Source organism: Mixophyes fleayi, chromosome 9 (assembly GCF_038048845.1).
Source record: "Mixophyes fleayi isolate aMixFle1 chromosome 9, aMixFle1.hap1, whole genome shotgun sequence".
In the NCBI taxonomy this organism is placed as follows: Eukaryota; Metazoa; Chordata; class Amphibia; order Anura; family Limnodynastidae; genus Mixophyes; species Mixophyes fleayi.
Genome location: NC_134410.1, coordinates 2,697,062 through 2,703,061, shown reverse-complemented (window position 1 = coordinate 2,703,061; position 6,000 = coordinate 2,697,062).

Below are 6,000 nucleotides of genomic sequence, written 5' to 3'. Positions count from 1 at the left end.
TTTTCCTGCCAGAGGGGTAAAGTGTGAACCAGTTTTACTCCATTGCTCCATGTGGGAGTTGCAGATTGTACTTGACATATTTCATTATAATTTAACCAAATAATAACTTGGAATCGTCACTCAAAACCAACACAAAACATGTTGGATATTATAAAGGGAGATGATCCCCGTGAGGATGAATCACCCACTGGCGTTCAGGACACACCTAACAGAATAACCTGTTGGAATAAACTTTCTCAGTTATTGTGAAGTGCAGGATAATTTGGGTTTAGGGCAATGTCACACAAGCAATTAAAGCGTCAAGTTTTAAAAGCGATGACTAATTATTAAATCACTGATTTATGGAGCCTCAGAACAGTGGAGGATGGATCAGTGCCGGACAGCGTCCCAAAGTCACTGAAGAGTCCTAGACGGGGTGAAACAGTCTGTTTAGAACTGCTATGTAACTGCAATGCAATGGAGATTCTATGTGAAATTAACGTATATTAAAATTTGCTGTTTATAGAACTGTTACCTACTTCTGGTGCTATTTAATTCTTGTGATGTTTTTCCCTCTCGTGTATGTCACTTTTTGGGGAAAGATTTTGGGGTAAATGTAACACTCAGCGGTTTCTTAAAACAGTCGTTTCTCTGCGGGTTGTCATCGCTATGTAAAACAGCGATTTTACCAAAGGCAAAACCCAATGCGCGAATCTGCGGTTTTAAGTAACAGCCGAATTATACATTTACCCCTTTATGTCCAAGTTAAACCTACAGTATAAGACAATAAGTATTATTTATGAATCCTCAAAAATTCAGAGGAGCAGAAGAAATAATGTTTCTTCCTGTCTGGTGACTCTACGACTTCATGTCGCGTAAGTGAGCGATGTGAGGATGAGTCTTTGTGGATCGCAGCGCACAACTTGCGTCTTTGTTTAGAGTTAAACGTATCTTGTTGTGGCCCCTTGCGCTTAGAGAGGCGGATCAGGGCAGTCATTGTATGGCGCTTACACATTAAGTGCGCTCAGACGCACCACTATTCTCTTGATTTACCCGGATCTTGAAATACGCCGGCGACGAATAGTAACTTTTGCAACTACATAAATCGGATGCAAATTTTGCATTTGATGATGATTGTCACATCTCTGCGCCAGGTCCAGCTATACTCTGGATTTAAGATCGCAGATCATATCATATCCTGCAATACCTTGATCAGGTGCAGATTTGCTCATACACCAGCAGTGGCTCTCTACACTCAAGTCTTAATGAGGTTCTATTTGATAATTTGCCTATAAAGTGAGTTAAAAAGAATTAAACAATTTATAGGGGAGAAAAATCTATGTAATTACAGAACCATGTTGAATCCCCCTGTTTTGTAAATTGTAATATCCTTCTATGTTGTGTGAATGTGACTGCTAAAGAAGTGAAGAACGAGGATCTTTCTGTACACAGGACTCAGACACTGAAGATATAATGACAAATAAACAGAATGGACGTTTTGCCCGGAGCATCTGTACTAATTTACATTCTTCTTTTACACTCTCACTGAGTGACATTCTCACAAAGAGATAAAGACGCTGCGAGCGAGGAGTGTAAATAAGGAAAGTGACTTTACTGCACCGAGTGGACACCTGACTAGATGATGCAGAAACCCGCTCCCCTCTGCATGCTCAGGAATTGTGGTTGAGAACCAGGAGAGTTTGGCTCAGAGCAATGTGGGACCTTGACTTCTGTCCTTCTCATTCTGCTCCTCTCATAGTTGTATCGTTATACATTATTCTGGTGGTCTGTGCAATATCTTCACTCGCCACTGGGGGTGCTGCATGGCTGCCAGGAGGGGCCTCAGGTCTGCAGGGTCTCTGCTGATCAAGTTAGAGGATCCCTTCACAGCAGCACAAGACACCATGTACGGTGTCGGACTGGGTGATGAAGGGACCCACAGGGGAATGCAATGGTGAGGGGCAATGAATTGCCGTATTTCCACATGTATATTTTTTCCCAAAAATTTTGGGTCTAAAACCTGGGTGCGTCTTATGCATGGGTAGCGGGGATGCAGGGGGGGCAGCGTTACAGGGGCAGCGGGGGGATCGAGGGGGAGCGGGGCAGCGGGGGGGATCCAGGGGGAGAGGGGCAGCGGGGGGGGTCGAGGGGGAGTGGGGCAGCGTTACAGGGGCAGCGGGGGGGATCCAGCAGGCGCAGGACAGGCAGAGTGTCAGCGGGGATCCAGGAGGAAGAGGACAGGCAGAGAGTGTCAGCGGGGATCTAGCAGGTGGGGGACAGGCAGAGTGTCAGCGGGGATCTAGCAGGCGGGGAACAGGCAGAGAGTGTCAGCGGGGATCTAGCAGGTGGGAACAGGCAGAGTGTCAGCGGGGATCCAGGAGGAAGAGGACAGGCAGAGAGTGTCAGCGGGGATCTAGCAGGTGGGGAACAGGCAGAGTGGCAGCGGGGATCCAGGAGGAAGAGGACAGGCAGAGAGTGTCAGCGGGGATCTAGCAGGCGGGGGACAGGCAGAGTGGCAGCGGGGATCTAGCAGGCGGGGAACAGGCAGAGTGTCAGCGGGGATCTAGCAGGTGGGGAACAGGCAGAGTGTCAGCGGGGATCTAGCAGGTGGGGAACAGGCAGAGTGTCAGCGGGGATCCAGGAGGAAGAGGACAGGCAGAGAGTGTCAGCGGGGATCTAGCAGGCGGGGAACAGGCAGAGAGTGGCAGCGGGGATCTAGCAGGCGGGGAACAGGCAGAGTGTCAGCGGGGATCTAGCAGGCGGGGAACAGGCAGAGTGTCAGCGGGGATCTAGCAGGCGGGGAACAGGCAGAGTGTCAGCGGGGATCTAGCAGGCGGGGGACAGGCAGAGAGTGTAAGCGGGGATCTAGCAGGCGGGGGACAGGCAGAGTGTCAGCGGGGATCTAGCAGGCGGGGACAGGCAGAGAGTGTCAGCGGGGATCCAGGAGGAAGAGGACAGGCAGAGAGTGTCAGCGGGGATCTAGCAGGCGGGGGACAGGCAGAGAGTGTAAGCGGGGATCTAGCAGGCGGGGGACAGGCAGAGAGTGTAAGCGGGGATCTAGCAGGCGGGGGACAGGCAGAGTGTCAGCGGGGATCTAGCAGGTGGGGGACAGGCAGAGTGTCAGCGGGGATCTAGCAGGCGGGGGACAGGCAGAGTGTCAGCGGGGATCTAGCAGGTGGGGGACAGGCAGAGAGTGTCAGCGGGGATCTAGCAGGTGGGGAACAGGCAGAGAGTGTCAGCGGGGATCTAGCAGGCGGGGGACAGGCAGAGTGTCAGCGGGGATCTAGCAGACGGGGAACAGGCAGAGTGTCAGCGGGGATCTAGCAGACGGGGAACAGGCAGAGTGGCAGCGGGGATCTAGCAGGCGGGGGACAGGCAGAGAGTGTCAGCGGGGATCTAGCAGGTGGGGGACAGGCAGAGTGGCAGCGGGGATCTAGCAGGTGGGGAACAGGCAGAGAGTGTCAGCGGGGATCTAGCAGGCGGGGGACAGGCAGAGTGTCAGCGGGGATCTAGCAGGCGGGGAACAGGCAGAGTGTCAGCGGGGATCTAGCAGGCGGGGAACAGGCAGAGTGTCAGCGGGGATCTAGCAGGCGGGGGACAGGCAGAGTGGCAGCGGGGATCTAGCAGGTGGGGGACAGGCAGAGTGGCAGCGGGGATCTAGCAGGTGGGGGACAGGCAGAGTGTCAGCGGGGATCTAGCAGGAGGGGGACAGGCAGTGTCAGCGGGGATCCAGGAGGAAGAGGACAGGCAGAGAGTGTCAGCGGGGATCTAGCAGGTGGGGAACAGGCAGAGTGGCAGCGGGGATCTAGCAGGCGGGGAACAGGCAGAGTGGCAGCGGGGATCTAGCAGGCGGGGGACAGGCAGAGTGGCAGCGGGGATCTAGCAGGTGGGGGACAGGCAGAGTGGCAGCGGGGATCTAGCAGGTGGGGGACAGGCAGAGTGTCAGCGGGGATCTAGCAGGCGGGGAACAGGCAGAGTGGCAGCGGGGATCTAGCAGGAGGGGGACAGGCAGTGTCAGCGGGGATCCAGGAGGAAGAGGACAGGCAGAGAGTGTCAGCGGGGATCTAGCAGGTGGGGAACAGGCAGAGTTTCAGCGGGGATCTAGCAGGCGGGGAACAGGCAGAGTGTCAGCGGGGATCTAGCAGGTGGGGGACAGGCAGAGTGTCAGCGGGGATCTAGCAGGTGGGGGACAGGCAGAGTGTCAGCGGGGATCTAGCAGGTGGGGGACAGGCAGAGTGGCAGCGGGGATCCAGGAGGAGGGGGACAGAGGTACAGTGGCAGTGGTGGGGGGGGAGGGGCGATTGCAGGAAGAGTGTGTTGCCCGGCTGCTCTGATCCCAATCAGAGCAGTCGGCCATTACACTCTTCCCTGCCGTAATATTTTTTGTTTCAAATTTCGGGGCCAAAATTAAGGTGCGTCTTATACATGGGGAAATACGGTAATGTATGTACCACTACAAGGCTATGAAGGGGTGTGGCCAGCTGGCAGAAAGACGTTTCCAGCCACATGGTGGGTTGGGGGATGGGGACCTACGTTAGTGGAGTGCACCAGAGGCTTCTCCTGGGACCAGTGCGACGCTGACTGTGTATCTTATCCAAGCTTGGCCCAGTTATGCAATGTTATGTCAGTGGTTGACGTGGGATGAGATCTCTTCCCATTGGCGAATTCCCCTAGCCAATGGGGATGCAGCAAGTTGCCTGGCTGTGCACATGCAGAAAAATATAGAATGACCGTACACCAAAAGATCCCAGTGTGACCACAAAGTCACTTCAATCATTAAAATCGCAGACGGACCACAAAACAAAACAAAAGAAGAAATAATATAATTTAATTATCGCTTTGCTGCATCAAACTGTGCAGTTGGATGCAGGTGTGAGCCACCTTTCTGGAGGTTTGGACCAACTTTATTTAAACCGTAAAAATAAAGCCCGTTTATACTAGAGATGGTCACTGACCCCCGTGTTTTGGATCTGTATTTTTTAGAAAAATAGCTAAAATATGCTAAAATTACACAATTTTGCATTTTTATTAACCTCAGTAACACTAATTTCAAGTCATTTGTAGTCAATTTTGACCACCTCACAGATCACAATATTATTTTATACACTTTCAGTCAAATACTGCAGCGACCTGGCTGGATGCTGAGCGGCAGAGCAGCGACACAAACACATGGCAGTTTCTACCACATCTAGGACACATTGGCACACAGCAGTGGCAGAAAGAAAAGTGGTGCAAGATGGAATTGTCCTTGGGACCTCCCACCCACCTTTATGTAAGATATTGAAAAATATATGTACAGTTTAACAAAGCAAGCGCTCCAGCGACAAGCAGTGCCACTTTTGTGGCTGAAGTGCTTGGTTTGTTTGGGGCCCCCACAAAACAAGTTACTAATAGCTTAGCTGCCTTAAGCCTAACAGTGCTGTCAATGAACTCTACATTATTAAACCATGTCTGCTCGTGCTGCATTTTTAATCCCCTTCTTCTCTGTGGATACCTCCCTCTCATCCCTGAAGAGCTGTCAAACGTATGTAGACACAGGAATGGATATTGCAACTGGAGTGACAATAGATCTGCTTCACACAGATTGTGACACGGAACATGTGAGCAGTATGGAATCTGTCATTTTGGAATACGCTGCATTGAACAGAGATTTAAACCAATATTAGACTTGAGATGTTCACTAACCTCCGTGTTTTGGTTTTTGGATCTGGATTAAATTCGTGTTTTGGTTTTGGCAAAACTGGCCTTGCGTGTTTTGGTTTTGGATCCCTATTTTCTTTCTAAAATCCCTATTTTTGTTCCTAAAATCACATAATTTGGCTTATTTTTTTGTTCCTAAATTATTATTAACCTCAAATACATTAATTTCCAGTCAGTTTTTGTCAAGTGACAAGAACACTGCCATCCCTGTTGTTTCTGTATGAGCAATGGCGCTGGATCTCCTGGGGAGGGAGGTACTTATGGAATCCAAAACCTGCGAGATCCGACAATGCAACAATGACGTTTTGCCTCGATTCAAAT